Below are 23,129 nucleotides of genomic sequence, written 5' to 3' on the forward strand. Positions count from 1 at the left end.
AAAGTGGATCTGGGGTGAATTAGCGGGGGTAGAAAAGATCAAGGTTTTGGATGGGGGAAGAAAAGAGATGGTGGTGAACAGCTGTTTTAAAGACATGGAGGGAGGAGTGGGATTGAAGAGAGTGAGGGAGTTTGTTCCAGAGGTGGGAGAAAAGAGGAATGAAAGAGTGAAGGTGAGCAGAGAGCCTAGATTTTGGCAGTTTAACCATTAGAGGGTTGCAGGCAGATCTTGTGCGACCTGTAGGAATATTTGGGGGACAAAGCACAGAGAGAGCTGGGAGAGCAAGGCCGGAGAGTAGTGGGTAGAAAACATAAAGACCACCAACCTGCCTGCGGTGAGTGAGTGAAAGGCCCTCGGAGTTAGCTTCATCGCAGGAGATTCCAATGATTCTGAAAGCTTTGGTTTCAACAGCGTGAAGCCGAGCTAGGTGTGAGGCAGGAGCACCGGCCCAGAGGGGGGAACAGTATTCCATTGAGCTGCGGATGAAAGCCTTGTATGTGTTGAGGAGCTCAGGTGTGCCAAGGAAGGACTTCGCACTGGCTTTAACTTTTGATGGCGACTGGCTTTGGAGGCCAGCTTGGAAATGTGGTTTTCCAGGGAAAGATCATGGCAGATAGTGAGACCCAAAATCTTGAATGACAGAACTTCTTGGAGAGGATTGTTGAGAAAGTAGATGGGAGGGTTTTCCATACAATCTTTTCGGAGAGACATAGTGAGAGTATGAGATTTGTTAGGATTGAAAGACATGTTTCACTTGTTTGACCAGTCTGTGATTTTGTCCATGTCTGCAGAGAGTGAGGAGGCTGCAGACTGCCGATCTGAGGGATGAGGTATGGAGCAGCAGAGAGTGGAGTCATCAGCAAAGAGATGGAGCGGATTTTCCAGAGTGTCGGGGAGATCATTGATGAAGACCAGAAAAAGCACAGGGCCCAGAACACTGCCTTGGGGAACTCCAGCCTGAACAGGAAGGGGAGATGAGAGAAATCCATTCAGGGCCACACGTTGCCTATGACCAGAGAGGAAGTTCACAAGCCATGTATGGAGATTTCCATGGATACCATAGGAGGAGAGTTTGGTGAGCAGAGCTGGGTGCCAAACCGTATCGAAGGCACGTGATATGTCACAGCTCTGATTTCCTGTTTGGCATTGAGGACCTCCATCCATTGTTGAGACAGCAGAAGCAACATGTCCAGAGTAGAATGACCGTGTCTGAATCGAAATTGATGATCAGAGATCAAGCAATTGGAGAAGAGGAAGGATTTGATATCCGAAGCAATGATGGATTCCATGACTTTTCTAATAATTTGGAGCAGAATGATTGGTCTGTAGTCGCAAGAATCTGTTTTTGCACATTTTTTGTGTAAACCGGTAATGTTGGCTGATTTCCAAGCTGATGGCAGAAGACCTTGAGACTAACCCTAACCACCGAATTCACCAAGTTTTCTCACAACTCATCCATAACGTTTTGAAATATAATGATCCATACCTTTTTGCCCCTTCTCTCTCAATGGTGAGGAATCACTTTTAAAAATCAAAGAAATTCTCTGACCCAGATCCGTATCCAATTTCCACCAAAATCCAATCGATTCCTCCTTGTCAAACACACACAACCTCTCCACCAAATTTCATTTGAATCGGTCCACAACTTTTTGAGATATCCTACACACAAACACACACAAACAGACACGGGTGAAACGTGACCGAACCACAACCCTAACTGTAACCCTAACTCTAACTCTAACCCTAACCCTATCCCTAACAACCCTAACCTTAACAACTCGGGTGAAACGTGACCTAACCGCAACCCTAACCGCAACCCTAACTCTAACCCAACCCTAACTCTAACCCTAACCCTAACAACTCGGTGAAACTTTACCTAACCCTAACTCTAACTCTAACCCTAACCCTAACAACTCGGTGAAACATGACCTAACCCTAACAACCCGAACCCTAATCCTAACTCTAACCCTAACTCTAACCCAAACCCTAACAACTCGGTGAAACATGACCTAACCCTAACATCCCGAACACTAACCCTAATCCTATTCCTAACTCTAACCCTAACTCTAACTCTAATGCTAACACTAACCCTAACCCTAAGCTTCAGTGGTGAGGGCAACAATGAGCCACAAAACTAATTTTTTCTTGTACAACCGAGGAAGAATAACTATAATCAGCCAATTACACGTGTTTAACGTTTTCCATTACATGAAAAACAAAATGTCATAACTTCAATACGCTCATCATTGTGACGTAACGTGGTCCACCATGATGATCCAGCCCATTTGAGCTTACCATGTGTGTTACATGACACCATAGCAACACATAATACTGATTTAATCATCCTAATCCTTCAGGCAAAACGTTCTCACTTCCTGAATAATATAATTTGACATACTTTACAAAGTAGATAAAATGGAGTAGTTGTACACAAAGTGCTCCATTGCACAACATGAATTAAGAGATCACTTATTGTACATTAGCAAATTATGAAACCACTGAACATACCGTGCTGTACCTGTGAGTCATAAGTACAATTACCTTTTGACGGAGTGATTTTATTTTATTACCAACACTACCGAAGGTTATGTTTACACCCCTGTCTGTCTGTTTGTCTGTCTACCTCTTTGTCTGTGAGCATGATGTGTAAAAAAAAAGTTGTGGATTGATCTCAATTGTGCATGATCTCAATTTCGTCACACGAAAGTTGGCGGACGGGTTGGGTGTGTGATAACTGATGAGGACGAATCAATTCAATTTTGGTGAAGATTCGGATCCAGCTGGTATAATTTTTTTAAAGTGATTCTTCACCATTGAGTTATGTGGACAACCAGGTGGAGGTACGCTCTCTACTGAGTGCCGTTCTAGTTTAATCATGAGATGATCTATCTAAAGCCATACCTTTAAACTCTTCGGCTTCCAAGAGCAAACGCTCCTCGGGAGCTACTCGTGGGACAAAACTCAACGATTCCACCATGTTGTTTGTACAGGCTACCGTGCTGCTGCAGTGCTGGTGATGTCTGCGACACTGTGACGTCACCTTGAAAGGCCTTTAATTCTTGCATCGCATTCCTGCATCCAGATTTTAGGGAAATGAATTAGTTAACAAATCGTGAATGACGATCATGCTTTGCAGTCCTAATCTAACCGTTCCGAGACGCCTGTCTGCAGAAGCCAGAGATGTAATTGCGCTGGTTCTTAGATGGGGCGACTTCAATGAGCAGCGATCGGGAGGGTGGAGCAAGGCAGAGATAGCCACGCCCATGCCGCGCCCATCGCGCGCTCTTCACACCGTCTGCTCAGCTGTTGGGTCTGGACTGGGAACCAGGGAGACCCCCTGCCATCGCACCCCCCTCGCTCCCTGTTCGATAACCGGCTCTGATCTCCACGGCTCGTTTTGCACATCTCCCCGGCAAGAGCACGTAAGTTCTCTTTTTATTTGCTCTTTAGCCAGAGTAGCCGATACTACCTGCAATGATCTTGTCCAGCTGCGTTGCGTCTGTCGTGCGATTCGTGTCGTCGAACCCTCGTACAATTGCGTTCGCCGTCATGTTTTGCAGGCGTCTTCATCTTACCGTCGTGTTTTTCAACCACACATCGCTATCCTTGCACCTGTGTATACCCCTCACCCCACTTCCCTATCCAGGTATAATTGCATTTGCCTCTCGAGCGTCTACAGGGACGTACGTAAACATGCTTTGACCTGTGCTGTACGCCGACGATGTGCACGTATATAGTGAACACAATTCAAATATGGAAAGGACGAGAGATAAATTAATGTCACCAAGACCACTGAACTATAAACATTGCAATGTTTTATGAAATGCTGTTGTTTCACTGTGGTGTGAGATAACTCTGATAAGACTTATTTCTGTTTTTCATGGATTATATCAATTCCGCTATTGCTGCACCTGTACAGTATGGTGTCCGTGTGAGTGTGTCTACACCGTCGGTTGTATGTCCATGATATGATGCGCTCGGTGTTTGTGCGGATTTAGACCACGCAGGACCAGTTGTCCAGCAGTTCAATTAGGACGTCACAGCTGCTTTTGTGCAAGTAGGTTTTCAAATGCATTCTTATAAATAGGAACACCGTCCAAAATCTGGGGGAATTGACTCATTTTAACAAGCAGTAGCTGACCTCATAAATCAACATCATCTTGGCATGCCCAGGTCTTTTTTTATTCACAACACCCTTTGTCAACCAACCATCGCTTGCTTCGCAACACCATGCAGCTTTGGTAGCTATTTTGGAAAGCTTCATCCTGGTTACATTTCCTTGGAAGTCAATTTGGTATTAAACAGCAGTGATGAGTAATTGTTGTGATGCAAAGGTTTTATTTAATTTGATGTATTTAAATATGAGCTTGTAATAGTGGGAAGGAGTTCCAGTGCGGCAAAGAGGATCAGAGCTTCTCGTCTCCTGTCTCTTTGCTGGAAGGCAGCAGGCCTCCCATTCATCACCAAGCTTGCTAGGCACAGGGCGACAGGCCATCCCTGCTCTTAAATAGCCCTTGGTAACCCTACCGCCGTGGGGTGACTGGCAGCACCACCACCGCGCGCCTATTCGCACCCTTGGATACCCCTCCCCGGAGCAGGCCTCAGGACGTCTGGACCCTCTCCAGAAGGCATTTACTGGGCCTGAGCTGTTTGCGTTATTCTTGTACTCATTGTTTGGCCGAGCATTTGCCTCTTGCCTCGTCGGTCTGCGAATATGTCATTATAGCTTCTTGTGTGTCCGTGCCTATGTATAGGTGTGTACAGTATGTCCATTTGGGCGTGCACCTGTGTACACATCCGGAGTTTGCTCAGGCTGGTATGGAAGGGGAAGCTCTTTTTGAATATCCCATTTATGCTCGGCTTTCTTTGCCTCAAGAAAATTTAACAACAAATATTGCTTTAGCAAATCTTCCATTTGAGATCAGTGTTGACATGTCCTTTTTGTAAAGGAAACTGTTTATCAAGCTTGTTATCTTTGGTATGACAATGACCACGCTACCTGGGGTTTTAACTTGGTTTAAACCAAATCCGGCGTATAACTAGACCAACACCTTTGCTTTGGAACCCTGAAAAAATGTCCCAAAACGCATGTCTCTTCATGTTTGGTGCTAAAAGTGGGCCTTCCAGGTTGCAAACCACATCACTTCTTCTTACCACAAGAAAGATAACCTGTAACCCCTGAGGCATTTTGTCGTTAAGTCAGAGGGCCATCTCCTTGATGCCAGTGACTCTTTCTTCATTCGCATTGTTGTAGAACAGGATCTTCATGCGGCGAGGTAGACAACCCAATGCTCCTGGCCTTTCTCCTCCTGTCCTCCTGCCTTTGCCTTCCTTAAGCCACCCCAGCTCACACGTGGTCACCTAGAAACCCTCACCTGCTCACCCTCCTATAATTCAGACTTCTTGCCCACCTGCTTTCATCTTCCCCACCCCCCCCCCCCCATATCCTCCCAACTGTATAATTGTCTCCCTGTATCCATTGTGTCGGCATCTTCCATGTGCATGTCCACCCCGATACCCCTTGGTAGTTTGTGAGCCTGCTGCCGTTGTCGTTCAGTTCCTCGATGAACCTAGACCCCGATACAATTTTATTACATAATAATTGCATCCACTCCAATCTTCATAGTAAGATCAATAATTCCACAGTACCTATCTAATTGGAGCAAAATGATGAAGGTTAGAAGGGACAAGAGCTGGCCATCTTCTCGTGGATGCATGCTCAACCGGGATTTGATTATGGGTCGTCCTGCTGCTCGCATCACTACTGAAGGGCAGATGTGCTATTGATGGAGTGACCCTGCACATTATGCCAGGAATTTGTAATCTGGTCGAGGTGCCGGCTATAACTCACCTACTCTTCTTCGAAAGATACCGAGGGAACCTTTTCATCCACCATCTGTTCATCTATCTGAGGGACAGCACTCTGATTCATGCATCCAATGCCCCGCCTGCAACGCATTCATATCGGGTCAAGAATCAAACTTGTGGTAGACAACAAAAAGACAAGTGCAATCCTGATGGACATAAGAGTCCAGACTGTGGAGAGGAAGGAACCCCCTATCCCACTTCATTCATTTCATAACAAGTCAACGATAGTTGTTTGGGCCTAGTGAGTTCACTTGTCATGCCGAAACAGGATGGCCTTGGCATAGTTGCAACAGAAACTCATTGTTTGGTTCTGATTGCAAGCTTCAACCTGGCTGCGAGCAACACGTTGTCGCACAAAACTATGTTGCACTGGTCATTGTAGCATGATTGCGTGATTTTCTTTTTCGACATGAATGGGCCTATTCATCCGCCAATGTATCTTACCCACACCGTGGTGGACCCCGAACCTTATTGTGGGAGGGTGAACCTTTTTCCTGCATTGGACATGCTGTCTCTAATTGATACATTTGTACTTTTTCTTATTTTTGCATTTGTACTCATCGCCCCGAGCGATGGGGAACATAAAAATGAACTCCATCCGACTGACCGATCGATCATCCGTCCATGTACAGTCATGTGAAAAAGTAAGTACACCCCATGTAAAGTTTTGACTTTTTCAACATACAGCTATTTGATCTTCATTTCAACAATATTGATAGATAAAGGTGATATTGAAGGAACTGCGCTCCAACGCGAGTCGAAAGAATTGACGCGACCAAAGACGGAATTCGTCCGAGTTGCTTTATTGAAACAAAACAGCTCAGGTATTCTCACAAGCCCGTTTATCGGGCAGCAATATATATACACATTTATGTCGGGAAGTTTGCCCGGCAAAAGCTATACCGGGCATGCCCGGGTGTCAAGGGCGAGCCTTGGAAAGGCGAGTCTGGACCTGCCCGGGCGTGTTTGGCTGCGGCCTGGCAAGTCGAGGCTGGGCGTGCCGGGGCGCTCTGGGCGAGCCCTGGAAAGGCGATAGCGGGCATGCCCGGACGCTCTGGGCGAGCCCTGGAAAGGCGATAGCGGGCATGCCCGGACGCTCTGGGCGAGCCCTGAAAAGGCGATAGCGGGCATGCCCGGACGCTCTGGGCGAGCCCTGGAAAGGCGAGAGCGGGCATGCCCGGGAAAGACGAGACCGGGCGTGCCCGGGAACAGTGAGTCCGGGCATGCCCGGGAGAGGCGCGTCTGGCCGTGTTCTGGCTGGTGCAAGGCGATTGTGTGCATCCAGCGGTAACCGCTACACACGCCCCTCCAGAATCGACCTGCACCGGCAGGGTCAATTTAAGGGGGGTCCAGATGACCCGGCCGAAGCGACCCCTGGAGGGTCGTGGGGAGGGGTCCGACGTGGTGGTGGGTGGTCGAGCGGGGGGAACTGTGGACGGGGGGCGGCCTCGCCACGGAGGAAGGGCCAACCGTGGTGGTCGGTCGACGTCCATGTGCGCCGGTTTGAGGCGGTCCACAGAAATCCGGTCCGGCCGGCCGCCGAAATCGACGATGAAAGACTTGTCGCCCCGTCGCAGGACCCGGAAGGGCCCGTCGTACGGCGGCCGGAGTGGCCCCCGGTGCGCGTCATGACGCACAAAGACGTACTCCGCTGTGCAAAGCGCCGGGGGGACGTAGGACGGGGGGCCACCGTGGCGGGACGTCGGCACGGGGGCAAATCGTCGGGCGGCCTCCTGGAGGTCCGAGCGCTGGCGAGCGGCGGACCAGGGACTGGTAGCGTCGGGCACGAATTCGCCCGGGACGCGGAGCGGCTGGCCGTAGATGAGCTCGGCGGCGGACGCCTGGAGGTCTTCCTTGGGGGCCGTGCGAAGGCCCAAAAGGACCCACGGCAGCCGGTCGGCCCAACCGTCGTCCTGAAGGCCGGCCATGAGTGCGGCCTTCATGGAGCGGTGAAACCGCTCGCACGACCCGTTGGCTTGGGGGTGGTAGGCCGTGGTGCGGTGCAGCGTGACCCCCAACGAACGGGCGACCGCGCCCCAAAGCTCAGACGTGAACTGTGGGTCGCGGTCGGACGAGATGTCCGCTGGTGCGCCGAAGCGCGCGACCCAGGTGGCAATGAACGCCTGCGCCACGTCGGCGGTGGTGGTGGAGGCGAGGGGCACAGCCTCCGGCCACCTGGTGGTCCTGTCCACCATGGTGAGCAGGTGGGTGAACCCCCGCGAGGGGGGCAGGGGACCCACCAGGTCCACGTGGACGTGGTCGAAATGCCGTTCAGGCACGGCGAAAGGTGCCAGCGGGGCCTGGGTGTGGCGGTGGACCTTGACCCGCTGGCAGGCCGTGCAGGCGTTGGCCCAGTCGCGGATGTTTCGTCGAAGGCCGTGCCAGACGAAACGCGCCGACACCAGCTTCTGAGAAGCTTTCCGGCCCGGGTGAGAAAGGCCGTGGATGGAGGCGAAGATGCGGCGCTGCCAGGAAACGGGCACGATGGGGCGAGGCTGGCCCTGGGAGACGTCGCAGAGCAGGACGGTGCCCGCAAAGGGAATGTCGGCCAGGCGGAGGCCCGTGTCCGCCGCACGGAGTGCCTGCACCGAGGCGTCGGTGGTCTGGTCGGCCGCCATGAGCGCGAAGTCCACGCCGAGGTGGACCGCGTTCGCGCTGGCCCGAGAAAAGACAGTCGGCCACGGCGTTGTCTTTGCCGGCGACGTGCCGGATGTCCGTGGTGAACTCCGACACGGCGGAGAGGTGGCGCTGCTGGCGGGCCGACCACGGCTCCATGACCTTAGCCATTGCGTAGACCAACGGCTTGTGGTCGACGAAAGCCGTGAATGGGCGGCCCTCCAGGAGGTGTCGGAAATGGCGAACGGCCAGGAATAGCCCGAGCAGCTCGCGGTCGAACGTGCTGTAGCTTAACTCGTTCGGCCGGAGTTGCCGGCTGAAAAAAGCGAGTGGCTGCCAAACCCCGTCCACCCATTGCTCATGGACGGCGCCCACTGCGTAGTTGGAGGCGTCCGTAGTGAGGGCGATGGGCGCGTTGAGCACCGGGTGAGCCAGCAGCGTTGCGTCGGCGAGGGCCCGTTTGGCGCTGGCGAAGGCCGCGTCCATGGCCGCGGACCAAACAATGTCATGCTTGGCCGGCTTGCCCCGGAGGGCCTCGTAAAGGGGCCGCATGAGCTGAGCAGCGCGGGGCACGAATCGGTGATAAAAATTCACCATGCCGAGGAACTCTTGGAGGGCCTTGATGGAACGGGGACGCGGGAACGTGGTGATGGCCTCGACCTTGGTCGGCAGCGGCACGGCCCCGGTCTTGGTGATGCAGTGGCCCAAAAAGTCAACGGTCGTCGCGCCGAAGTGGCATTTGACCGGGTTGACAATTAAGCCGTGCTCGCTGAGGCGACCGAACAGTGTTCGGAGGTGGAGGAGGTGCTCGGCACGGGACGTGCTGGCGACGAGGATATCGTCCAGATAGACGAAAAGAAACGGCAGGTCGCGCAGCACGCCGTCCATCAAGCGCTGGAACGCCTGGGCCGCGTTCTTGAGGCCAAACGGCATCCGCAAAAATTCGAACAGGCCGAACGGCGTGATGACGGCCATCTTCGGGACGTCGGCCGCCCGGACAGGTACCTGGTGGTAGCCCCGTATCAGGTAAATTTTCGAAAAGATGACCCGTCCCGCCAAACGGGCGGAAAAGTCCTGAATATGCGGGATCGGGTACCTGTCGGGGGTGGTAGCGTCGTTGAGACGGCGGTAGTTGCCACACGGGCGCCATCCACCCCCCGGCTTTGGCACGATGTGCAGTGGCGAGGCCCACGCGCTATCGGAGCGCCGCACGATGCCGAGGTGCTCCAACGCGTCAAACTCGGCCTTACCACGGCGAGCTTGGCCGGGTCGAAGCGGCGGGCCCTGGCGTAGACCGGCGGGCCCGTAGTGGGTATGTGGTGCTCGATCCCGTGCCGCACCGCGACGGCCGAAAACGTCGGCCGCGTGAGGGCCGGGAATTCCGCGAGCAGGCGAGCGAACTCGTTCGCTGCCGGGAGGGCACACACCAGTTCGGTCGGCGCGGAGCTGCTCATCGTGCACGCCAGGGAGCTGAAGGTCTCGGCGTTGACAAGGCGACGACGTTTGACGTCGACCAGCAGCCCGTGCGCGCAGAGGAAGTCGGCACCCAGCAAAGCCATGGGGACGCAGGCGGTCACAAAAGTCCATTGAAAACGCTGGCTGCCGAAGCAGAGGGTGGCGACGCGTGGGCCAAAAGTGCGTATGGCCGAGCCATTAGCAGCGACCAAAAAGGGGCCGCAAACGGCGTCCCGCCTGTCCTGCTCGGAGGCGGGTATGACGCTCAGTTGGGCGCCGGTGTCACACAGGAAACGCCGCCCAGACGCTTTGTCCCGAATAAACAGCAAGTTGCCCGAGTGGCCGGCGCTCATGGCTGGGAATGAACGCCGGCCCGGCCGTTTCCCGACCTTCCGAAAGTGCACGGGGGCCGGCACGTCCGAGCCTTGTGTCCGAACCTGGCATGGTAATAACACCATGCCCGGTCAGGTGGAGGCCCCGGCCGTCGTGTCGGAAGCGGGCGGTGCGGCGTGGCGGCCGCCAGTTGCACCGGCAGTTCGGCCTCCAACCGCGCAGGGCGCTCGGGCATCGTGGGCGTCGTCTCGGACGGCGGCGGGCTCCAGGTAACCGCGCCGATGTGCTGGCCCGCCGAGGAGATCTTATCGGCTTCCCTGGCGAGGGCGCGGGAATCCGTGATCAACGTGCCAGCCAGGGCGAGGCGTACTGGGTGAGGCAGCTGGCGAAGGAACAGCTCGCGGAACAGAAAATCCGGAGAGTGCTCACCGAGCAACGAGAGCATATAGTCCATGCGCTCTGACGGGCGCGTGTCGCCGAGCTCGGGCAGAGCGAGCAGGTGCCGTGCACATGCTGCCGGTGAGAGGGCGAAAGCGTCGAGGAGGAGTGTCTTCAGCGTGTCGTATTTGTCAGCAGCCGGCGGGTGCTCGAGGAGGCTCAAGGCGCGGGCCGCGGTGGCGGAACCGAGCGCCGCCACAACATGGTGGAAGCAGGTGTCGTCCGTGGTGATGCCTCGCAGGGCGAACTGAGAGTCCGCCTGAGCGAACCAAACAGCCGCGTGAGCCTCCCAGAAGGTAGGCAGTTTAAGCATCACTGCCGTATCCATGTCGGTAGGTCACCAATGAAGGAACTGCGCTCCAACGCGAGTCGAAAGAATTGACACGACCAAAGACGGAATTCGTCCGAGTTGCTTTATTGAAACAAAACAGCTCAGGTATTCTCACAAGCCCGTTTATCGGGCAGCAATATATATACACATTTATGTCGGGAAGTTTGCCCGGCAAAAGCTATACCGGGCATGCCCGGGTGTCAAGGGCGAGCCTTGGAAAGGCGAGTCTGGAATGCCCGGACGTGTTTGGCTGCGGCCTGGCAAGTCGAGGCTGGGCGTGCCCGGGCGCTCTGGGCGAGCCCTGGAAATGCGATAGCGGGCAGGCCCGGACGCTCTGGGCGAGCCCTGGAAAGGCGATAGCGGGCATGCCCGGACGCTCTGGGCGAGCCCTGAAAAGGCGATAGCGGGCATGCCCGGACGCTCTGGGCGAGCCCTGGAAAGGCGAGAGCGGGCATGCCCGGGAAAGACGAGACCGGGCGTGCCCGGGAGGTTCGGGCGTGCCCGGGAACAGTGAGTCCGGGCATGCCCGGGAGAGGCGCGTCTGGCCGTGTTCTGGCCGGTGCAAGGCGATTGTGTGCATCCAGCGGTAACCGCTACAATATAATATAACAAATATTATGAAACATTCACATTTTGTAGTCCATTGTATAATTTAAATAAACATAAATGCAAATTTCGCATGTGGAAAAAGTAAGTACACCCTTGGCTCTAATAGGTGGTATTGCCCCCTTTGGCAGAAACAACCTCAAGTCGGCGTTTCTTATAACTGTCTACCAGTCTCTGACATCGACTGGGAGAATTTTTTGCCCACTCCTCCATGCAGAATTCTTTCAGCTGTGCGATGTTTGAGGGGTTTCTTGCATGCACAGCTCGTTTCAAATCCCCCCACAACATCTCGATGGGATTTAGATCCGGGCTTTGACTTGGCCATTCCAGAACCCTCCATTTCTTTCTTTTCAGCCATTCCTTGGTGGATTTACTGGTATGTTTAGGGTCATTGTCATGTTGCAAGGTCCATCTTCGGTTGAGCTTTAACTTTCCGACAGATGGCCTCACATTATCCTCAAGCACCCTCTGGTACAATGAAGAATTCATAGTGGATTCTATGATGGTGAGCTGCCCAGGCCCTGATGCAGCAAAGCTGCCCCAGACCATAATATTGTCGCGTAACCGTGATTAACACCACAGTTACGGATGACCGATTTGCGAGACTTTAACTCCCGAGGCGAACACTCAATGGCGGACTCAAGTTCAACACCAACGCGCGGAATGGCGGGACGCAGCGAAGGCTCCGCAACCTTATCTATTAAAATCAAACACCCAGGAAAACTGCGTTCAGATATTATGTACAAAAAGTAATATAAGGGTTTATTAGGAAAAGTAAAGCCAGTGAAAAAGCCCGCCGGTAAATCTAATAACTCTAATAAACCTAAATCGGGACGTCCCCACGCGACTGACAGCAAACACAAACGAGGGAGATTAATTACGAAAATAACACGTCTTGTAAAATGTACACAAGGAGCTCGGCTTATCTGTCTTTGTCGTCTTGTATTGTTTGCCGTCCACCCCGGCACCGCTCGGCCCCGATGCACCCACGAGGCCTTGCTCCACCAGGCTCCGATCCTCTCGCCGCCCACCAGGTCCGTGCACCACGCTCCAAAGCACCCAACGCAAGCCAGCAGCTTCACACGAGGTCGATCCCCACACAAAGCACGAAGACAGGACCGGAGAGAACGCAGGTGGGACTGCACGTCTCGTCCTTCCAACTCGCTTCTCAATTGCTCACTGCCAAGCTCGAACTCGACTGCGACTGCCCGAAATGGCGTGTCCTCTCCAACTCCAACTGGCGAACTAACTCCGTGTGACTTGCGACTCAACTGCCGAAATGGCGTTCGACCGTCGCCTATATTGGTGGCCGATGACGTCACATTGGCGCACTCCTCAGCCAATCATAGCCTCCCAACTCGCCCAGGTCACGCCCTCTGCGGCATGCGACTCCTGACATCTCCCGTCCGTGACCCCGCGGTCCTGGCATAACACGTGCCGGCCAGGTTTGTAGGCCTTTGGAGGTGTACACGGTGGCGGCCAATTGTGGTGGTGTTTTTTTTACCTGGTTTCCTGTCAATTTAATACGAAGTCCTTGTCAGGGAAAGGGGATTATTTAATGTTGCGCTAAGGACCTAACTAATGTTTATGTGGTTTGCAGTGCCATAAAGGACAAAGGTTTGATTACTAGGTGATACTCACAGGGGCGTTACCTTTAATCCCTCACTATTTAACACTCGGACCTCCAGGTAGATCCACAATCATACATCTTACCCCGACAAACGCCTAAACATCAAGAACTTATTACATGTAGAGTCCCTGTCACGACAGCCGAATACCTACCTATTCAGATCTACCTAGCTCTAGATATTGCTCTACCAAATTCATAACACAGCCCCCCCCCTGGAACCGTAGCTCCTGCAAGGTTCACCGCAGGCGCTACCATTCCAGCCTTAACACTTACTGTCACACACTTCATTAACCTATGAAATAAATCAGGAAGGGCTGTGGGAAGTGAGTCGGACTACCTACCTACACTTCCTTAACATGCTGAACCCCTTAACCATCATGCAAGTATGTACATTTTCTTCGTTGTTCCTGTGGAGGGAGGAAACAACCAACACACAACACTAACTTAACCACAAAACTTAACCATCTTTCCAAACTCAAAACTCTAACCTTTGTACATACCCCGGTCTACAGACCGCGTCCCCCGGTGGATGCCACAAGACACAACCTTACCTGCGGGGCCATCCCCAATGCATCCCCCTAAATTTCCACGGCCCTGTCCAGATGTTACAGGTGAGTGACACGGCTCGGTGCATTTCGCCCACATTCATGCAACACAGACCCCTTAACCACTCATTCTCATTCCATAGGTCATCAAGGCATTTCAAAAATCAATAAGGTTCTTCTCAATACATCCCCTGCAGGACCATGGCCTTGATGTCATTCACGTGTGTGTGCATTCCTCAACTAGGCAGCGGGGAGGTACCGCACAAAAAGATGGTGGGGGCGCATCAGGCTGTGGTGCCCGCAGTCCCAAAAACAAGTCAACCGACTTACAAGTTCATTGCCCCCCCCCCCCCTTTACCTCTTGGCCCCGTGACAGCCCAACAGCCCCTTTCCGCCGTTACCTCGCCGGTGAGGGTCTCCACACACACCAGGCTCCTTTGCCTCCTGCTTTCACGCAGCAACACGGGTCACCGGGGGACTTCCTCACCCCGCGGCGCCCAACCAGACCCTCCACCGACGAGCTCCAATTTCCAGTTACCACCGGCTGCCAGGGGTAATTGCCGCAGAGGGGGGCCCGCAGGCATCGCTCCTCAGAGCTTGCTCTGTACCTGCGGACACACACACCTTCCCCACCCACAAGACCCCAAAACACACTTCCTCCCCCACTGCCATTCAATTCTCCACACAACTCAGCACAATTCAGTACAATTCCATAGATGGTGTAAAAGGTGTTACAAGGCTTGTCATGGCCTGCTACATGTGAAATTCCCCCAGTTCACATTTAAACCATCACATCTTCCCAAAAGCACATTTCCAAAAGCACAATTATCACCCCTCATTATCTCCAATAATCATCACACACTCTCCAGGTTCCACTCTCACGACCACATCAAAACACCTAACCACAACACAAAAACATACGCCACCCACAAGACACTGTGGCTCCCATTCCATCCCCTCACCGGCCATGTCATCACTCGCTCTCACCTCCCAACTCCAAATTACATGTCCCCAATTTCCCAAAGCAAATCCTGAAGCCTGGGACAGTACTCCTCAAAACACTCACCTCAAGTTCAGGTAGTTGCAGGTTGGTCAGGTTCAAGGGTGTCATCCACTACACAATTCCCAAAATTTCACATTGGGCCTACCAAATCCTTCCAGATTTCTCTTTTGTCCCCACTACACTGGCAGGTATGTGGATCCGCATCCAACGGTGATCATCACTACACAACTACCTGTGGCCACGACAGCTCTGCACCTCTACCGTGCAAGGGTCACCGGGACAAGGTGAGCAGTCAAAACGCCAACATGGCCCATGAGTGTCCATAAGGGTGCGACCCACCATCCATCCTTCGGCCCCCCTGCGAGGAACACAGCTGCAGCAGCCCCAGCTGGCCAATGTGGTGAGCACTTGCTGCCACAACACACACTACCGCACACACAACCTCGGCCCTGGGGGGCACGGTCGCAGTGCGTGGCATCCCTACAGCCACGTCCCCTGCACCTCCCCATCATCCCCCAGTCCGACTACAAAACTGCAGCCCCCCCCAGTGCTCACCCACACTTGACCACACCAAGGTCCAGTCAACAGCCATGCTCCACCAGGAGACCCACCCAGAAGACATGGTCCACACACCTCGGACACGCACAGCACCACGTTGACCCTCAGGCTACACAACTACATCCCCATCATCCCGCGTCCCAAATATCAGCACAGTTGCCCCCGCAACCAGTTGAAAGCTGTGTCTTGCTACCCTATTAATTTCATCACAGCCTCCAACACTTTGGTCTACACACCTGGATCAATAATGGCGTCACTGTACAGTGTCCACCATGGCATTTCAAAATCCACCCTTAAATTTCCATCTAACCCACAGATTACCCATGCCAACCATTTGTCACATTTCACTCACCTCACCAAAGAAGGATGCTTTGCCATACACATGCCAGCCGAGCATGGCCCATATGCTCGGCGCGTTACACATCTCCCGATTCACATCCCCATGGCTCTCTTCCCAACCCGAGAGTCCATAAATCATAACGGAGCATCTGTGGAAGGTCACTCACACCATCACGTTCCACAGATGCCCCAATGGTTGTCCGGCAGGCTATCTCCATCCCTGTCCATTCGGTTTGACCCGCGTCCATAGACCAACCACCATGCCAGGTCACCACATGCTGGTTGTCCCAGAGTCCCTGGAGGAGAGTGCCAGGCCGCATGCCCGGGTGGTCACCACATCAGTCCCAAGTTGGCCGTCCACAGTGCCACCACCAAAGCGCGACCCACAACACCTCCCCCTAGTGGTCCTCAATATTTGCCATCCCAGGCTTGAGAAACCACCTCGGACCTCCCTGGAGGTCTTAACCCCCACCAGGGTCCGGTGACCCTGCCGGCCCGAGCCACCAGCTCGGACGGCGCCCCGACGGACAAGGGACGCCACACTCCACCAGACCCCCCGTGGGACCCAGGTCGTACCTCGACACCCAAGGCTGGACCCCACGTCCAAATCTCGCCATCACAGCCCCCCAGCTGGCCGGCATACCCAAATTTTGAAAGGGGCAACTTTTGCCCGAGGCCATCACCCATGACCTCTCCATGTCCAAATCCCGCAGCCCGGGGACCAATCCCCACCATGGCTGCTCCAAATCAATTTCCCATTGTAATTTTATTTTACATTTTATTTTACAAATTTTCATTCCCATTGCCAACCCGCAGCTGCAGGGAACAACCTCTACCACCGGTTGTTCTGCCCCTCCCTGCAGTTGATCCAAATTCCCTACAGGGACCAAATCTCCAGAAGCTCTATCTCCCGATCCTCCAAGATCCAAATCCAGCCCGGAGCCAACACACTCCCCCAACTGGTTGTCCAATTTTGGAGCCTCTGTTTCCAAATAGCAGTGTACAGTGAGCGTCCCCTCGGTCATTCCAACCACCTCCTCGAACCAACTCACCTCTTCCCCCAGACTCCTTTGGGCCTGAACAAGCTCTACCTCCATGGGACTGTCACAGGTCTCCAGCCGCTGGATCAACTCATCCTCATCATTAGAAATCATTCCTGGCCCCGCCAGGCTTTGATCAATATCCCCAATAAATACCCGGTCCGGCTCTATCGCATGGACCCCCAAAAACTCTACCCCCTCTTGCTCCGCACCACCGCCCTGGTGCTGCACAATTCCAAATTCATCCCCCGGTTGGGGTGTTGTGACATCCACACGGTCCCGATAAACAACCAGGCCAGAATGTGGGAAACATTCCCCAATTTTTCCTTCCAATTGTTCATTCCTTTCCTTTATTTCATTCCTCCATTCCTTCCCCTGGGACTCCATTTTATTTTCCAACCCACTTTTCATTTGTCCCATTTGTTCCTCCAATCGATCACTCATTCCCTTCATTCCTTCCCTACATTCCTTCCCCTGGGACTCCATTTTATTTTCCATTCCTTCAATTTTATCATTTATTCCCCGAATTTCTGCAAGGTTTCGCTCACCCTCGGCCCTCTGAGCATTTATTAAATTTACTATGGTCTGGAGATCTATCGGGGCCGTCCCACTTGTTCCCGACTCCCCGGTAGGGGAGGGGCATAAGTTGGTGCTCGGGACGAGGGAGGTTCCAAGGCTCACCTCTGCATCAAATTCCCCTATTTCCGGCTCACTCCCAACGCTGACGGAGGGCTCGCTGCGTACTTCCATCTCATCAATTTCCGACATCCGCTTTCCGGAAGATTGTTTCCCGCGCGCGTATTTATTTTAATAATTCCTGAAACAATTTAAATTTGACGAAGACGCGATATCGCGCTCCGTTTGCCCAATTGATTATCAAATTTCTCCGCCTCAACTATAAAAATTTTGCGTTCGAACGTCGAGCGCAATGTACGCCCGACCGTGTCGATGTCGCCCCGCGGACAAAAAAATTTGTCCGACCGTGTCGATGTCTCGCCGCGGACAAAAAATTTTGTCCGACGGGTTCAAATCCTACACTCCTGACACCACTTGTCGCGTAACCGTGATTAACACCACAGTTACGGATGACCGATTTGCGAGACTTTAACTCCCGAGGCGAACACTCAATGGCGGACTCAAGTTCAACACCAACGCGCGGAATGGCGGGACGCAGCGAAGGCTCCGCAACCTTATCTATTAAAATCAAACACCCAGGAAAACTGCGTTCAGATATTATGTACAAAAAGTAATATAAGGGTTTATTAGGAAAAGTAAAGCCAGTGAAAAAGCCCGCCGGTAAATCTAATAACTCTAATAAACCTAAATCGGGACGTCCCCACGCGACTGACAGCAAACACAAACGAGGGAGATTAATTACGAAAATAACACGTCTTGTAAAATGTACACAAGGAGCTCGGCTTATCTGTCTTTGTCGTCTTGTATTGTTTGCCGTCCACCCCGGCACCGCTCGGCCCCGATGCACCCACGAGGCCTTGCTCCACCAGGCTCCGATCCTCTCGCCGCCCACCAGGTCCGTGCACCACGCTCCAAAGCACCCAACGCAAGCCAGCAGCTTCACACGAGGTCGATCCCCACACAAAGCACGAAGACAGGACCGGAGAGAACGCAGGTGGGACTGCACGTCTCGTCCTTCCAACTCGCTTCTCAATTGCTCACTGCCAAGCTCGAACTCGACTGCGACTGCCCGAAATGGCGTGTCCTCTCCAACTCCAACTGGCGAACTAACTCCGTGTGACTTGCGACTCAACTGCCGAAGCCGAAATGGCGTTCGACCGTCGCCTATATTGGTGGCCGATGACGTCACATTGGCGCACTCCTCAGCCAATCATAGCCTCCCAACTCGCCCAGGTCACGCCCTCTGCGGCATGCGACTCCTGACATCTCCCGTCCGTGACCCCGCGGTCCTGGCATAACACGTGCCGGCCAGGTTTGTAGGCCTTTGGAGGTGTACACGGTGGCGGCCAATTGTGGTGGTGTTTTTTTACCTGGTTTCCTGTCAATTTAATACGAAGTCCTTGTCAGGGAAAGGGGATTATTTAATGTTGCGCTAAGGACCTAACTAATGTTTATGTGGTTTGCAGTGCCATAAAGGACAAAGGTTTGATTACTAGGTGATACTCACAGGGGCGTTACCTTTAATCCCTCACTATTTAACACTCGGACCTCCAGGTAGATCCACAATCATACATCTTACCCCGACAAACGCCTAAACATCAAGAACTTATTACATGTAGAGTCCCTGTCACGACAGCCGAATACCTACCTATTCAGATCTACCTAGCTCTAGATATTGCTCTACCAAATTCATAACAATATTTCCACCACCATGCTTACAGTTTGTATCAGGTTCTTATGGTCAAATGCTGTCTTTGGTTTCCGCCAGACATGTCTTCTGGTACTGTGGCCAAATAGCTCTACCCTTGACTCATCTGTCTGGAGCACATTGTTCCAGAAGTGCTGGTCTTTACTGAGGTGTTCATTGGCAAACTTTAGTCTTGCCCTGATGTTCTTTCTGGACAGCAAAGGTTTCGTCCTGGCACACCTCCCATGTAGATCAAATTTGTGCAGCCTCTTTCTAATGGTAGACTCGTGCACTTTGACATCAACAGTGGCAAGAGCTACCTGTAGGTCTCGTGATGACATTCTGGGGTTCTTAGAGACTTCTTTCAGCATCTTGCGGTCTGCTCTCGGGCTGAACTTGCTGGGGCGGCCTGGCCTGAACAAGTTGGCAGTTGTTTGGAATCTTCTCCACTCGTAGATGATCTTCCGGACAGTCGAATGATTGATTTCAAATTGTTTGGAGATCTTTTGAAATCCCTTCCCAGACTCGTAGGCATTTATAACCTTCTTTCTGAAGGCCTCAGAGAGCTCTTTTGATCTAGGCATGGTGACGCTGCACACTTCAACAACAAAGAGCAAACCAAACTAAATGTCTGAGGTTTAAATGAGACAGGTTCCTCCAAGATCCTCTCTAACGATGTTCTAATCATTTGCACCTGAGCTGGTGCACCTGATTCTAATTTTAGGTATTTGAAGTAGTGATAAATGTGGGGGTGTACTTACTTTTTCCACATGCGAAATTTGCATTTATGTTTATTTAAATTATACAATGGACTACAAAATGTAAATGCTTCATGATATTTGTTATATTATATCGCCTTTATCTGTCAATATTGTTGAAATGAAGATCAAATAGCTGTTCGTTGAAATATGTTGAAAAAGTCAAAACTTTACATGGGGTGTACTTACTTTTTCACGTGACTGTACTTTTGTGTCCGCGATATTTCAAAAACCAATTAACATTTAGCTTTCCTATTGCATGTATATATATATTCCTCATGACAGTATCTGAACCTGATTAGATCACGGCGATGATTGGCTGAATTATGTTGCCATGGCAACCATCTCGGTGACTCGGCTAGTGTATGCGATATTTCAAAAACCCATGAAGATTTAGCTTTCATATTACACAGATCTATTCCTCATGTCATCCAAAAGGTGGGGAACCTAAAACATCAGATCCTTGTTTGAGTCAAATTTTGATAAGATTATGTAGATTTTTCTCAGGTTATATATATTTTTTGGGGTGTTGTTTTTTAAATCATCTTAAACTCGTCTGAAAAAACCAGGTATCTTAATGAAGAGTCCCCTGTATTTTTACCATAGGACTTATCACAGCTAGTCTCAGGTGCCCAAATAAATGACAAAAATACAATATGTATTTTTAAAAGAAAAAAAAATTGTGTATCAAATTAAGGGTGCCAACATTCTTCATAAAGTATGGTATGCTACACATTGTGGCTGTAGAAAAAGTATCATACATCATTGCATCATACTCTTGACAGGAGTATGCCAGTTGTTTGCCCGTTGCCTTCCCAGCAGTCAGTCAAGGCAGAAATGTAAAAAATTTGTTCAGGGTGCCAGTCATAACTCACCTCGTCTTCACGAAATGCACCGTGGGATCTTTAACGCCCACCAACGACCAGTGCCATCAGACGTGTCCATCCGAAGGACGGCATAACACATTGATGCCTCACCCTGCCTGGACAACACCAGGATGACAGTTTATAGCTAGGCCGAGATTCAAACCCAAGATGGATAGCTCAGAGGCGAGTGTGCATACCTCTAGGTCAACCAGCCACCTTATGTGGGGACTTATTCGATGACTTGGTACCCTCGTACATTCACGCATGAACTCCAAATCGAGCCCACAATGGTTCTCCAGATCTACTTTAACATCCTCTGAAGGATGATGCAACACGACGCCTGTGAAATGCCAGAATAAACTATTCATTAATTATCATCAGCTCAGGAATTGAAACCAGACTAGAGAGCTCAAAATCTGGAACATTACCTTTAAAATATCCTGTCCCTATCAAACTTATTCCAAAAGACTTCATTTTAAATTAATCCATTATAATCATTTCTTAGTCCTGTCAAACCTGAAGTGCAAATATTAGATTTCTTGTTACCCTCTTGAGACTCAAAAGAAGAAGATATACCTTGTCTAAAGCAAGACAGTAAACTCAAGGCCTTCTTGCTTAACTGCCATTTTGGTACAGTGGTACTGTTGAGCCATACTTCTAAAATGTTAACCACCCAGTGTTCCTGCATATTAAAGCCAGTTCATCTTCTTTCTTCCATCCATGTTGTGAACTTGAGACTTTGTGAAAAAAGTGGAGGGTGGGGAGGGTGAGGGACTCCAAAGAGGAGGTTCTGCAGCAGCTACGCCATAACAGCTGGCCCCTCATTTGGCCTGATTAACGACCATGGCGTCATCATGTGTGACCATGACTGTAAATGTGTCCACTGCAAGGCACTATGTCGGAGAACCAGGCATGCACTTTGCCTACCATCTGACCTTCATAAGAGTGACAGAAGTAATGTTTTGTAATGAATCATATCAGATTGGTACAAGTGCTTTTTATGCCAACCACATCAAGCTTGCCCTTCGTCGACCAACCGCATTAATAATTTATATTAAAAGAGTTATTTTTATTATTATGTTATTTTTGACTTTAATATTTTATTTAAAACAAGTTTTCACTCTTACCTCTGAAAATTGCCTCAAAATATTTTTCAGATTCTCAGGAAAATCCTCGTTATCTATTTGCTGATAACTCCTCGCTCAGCCGTAGAATCCCTCATCCTTCAGATAGGCCGGAAGCAGCCTTCTTCCTCTCTGCAGACATTCATAGAACCAGGAGTTGGTCAAACAATTGGAATAGATATTTGAATCCTGACAAATCCCACACTCTCACTTTCTCTGAAACAACCAACTGATGGACCTTCTCATTTACTTTCCTAACAAACCTTAATTTCTCTTACACACTCAGTCACTACCCCTTGAGACTGAAATGAACCATCACCCACAACCTCAACCTACACCGTTCGACGTGCCTCCATAAACTTCCTCAATATCCAAAGTGAGCCTTTCAAGGCAACCTGGGCAACTCTGTCACACATCCTCCTTCTTTCTGTCCCACACACTCCAAGCCGAGCAAGAAATGCAGAAAAGGAATTGCCAATATACTCCCGACACCCCACCTCAAATGGCTGACAAGAAACTCGCCAACCCTTCTCCCGACACTCTGCCTCCAGCTCACTGTACTTTCCTCTCTTCCTCTCGTGCACCTCCTCCATGTTCGCTTCCCAAGGTACAGACATTCCCCTAAGATGACCTATCTTGTTGCACCTGACCAGATGACAATGTCAGGCTGCAACCTTGTCACACAGATCTCCTCTGGGAATACCAATTGTGGCTTTAGGTCTGCCACCACCTGCCAATCACAAGCATCTGACAGCCCTCTTGCTTTCCACCTCCTCCTCTTTCCACCTCTTACCACTTGGTCCTCTTTGAAAAACAACACCTCTCCCCCATCGGTCTCCTTCTCCACTCTTCTCTCTCTTGATCTCAGCACATCTTGTTGCACCATCTGCACTACCACTGCAAGCACCTGATCATGCCGCCACTTGTATCTTCCCACTGCCAATGCTACTGAGAATTTGCTCAGTCTCATTACTGAGATGCTCAGTCTCATTGCTCAGTCAATCCTCTCCCGCTGTCAATGCAAATGCAATGCTCTCCCGCTGTCAATCCCGCTCAGTCAATGCAAAGTCTCCCGCTGCCAATGCTCAGTCACATTACTGAGATGTAGAGGTCAGGTTTACAACTCAGTGCATGCTGCACCATTCCCAAACCTCCACACAAATAACTTCTCTCCTCCTGCAACAACCCCCACAATCTCAAGGTTACTGCCGATGGAAGCACATCATATGTTGCCCGCAACAGGAAACTCAACAATAGCGGCTCCATCCTCCAAATCTGTTGCCACTTCAATGGCCT

General features: G+C 51.3%; 1 protein-coding gene across 1 annotated transcript in view; it reads left to right on the plus strand.

The window, feature by feature from the left end:
• Window positions 1–3,265: 3,265 nt before the first annotated feature.
• The window catches only part of LOC137434127 (tubulin polymerization-promoting protein family member 3), a 93,829-nt gene continuing 73,965 nt past the window's right edge, over window positions 3,266–23,129 (plus strand). The window contains exon 1 of the mRNA XM_068126829.2: window positions 3,266–3,422. The gene's annotated coding sequence lies outside the window, so the exon portion shown is untranslated. The remainder of the gene's footprint in view (window positions 3,423–23,129) is intronic.

This window comes from Myxine glutinosa, chromosome 10 (genome assembly GCF_964187855.1).
Source record: "Myxine glutinosa chromosome 10, kmMyxGlut1.1, whole genome shotgun sequence".
Taxonomy (NCBI): domain Eukaryota; kingdom Metazoa; phylum Chordata; class Myxini; order Myxiniformes; family Myxinidae; genus Myxine; species Myxine glutinosa.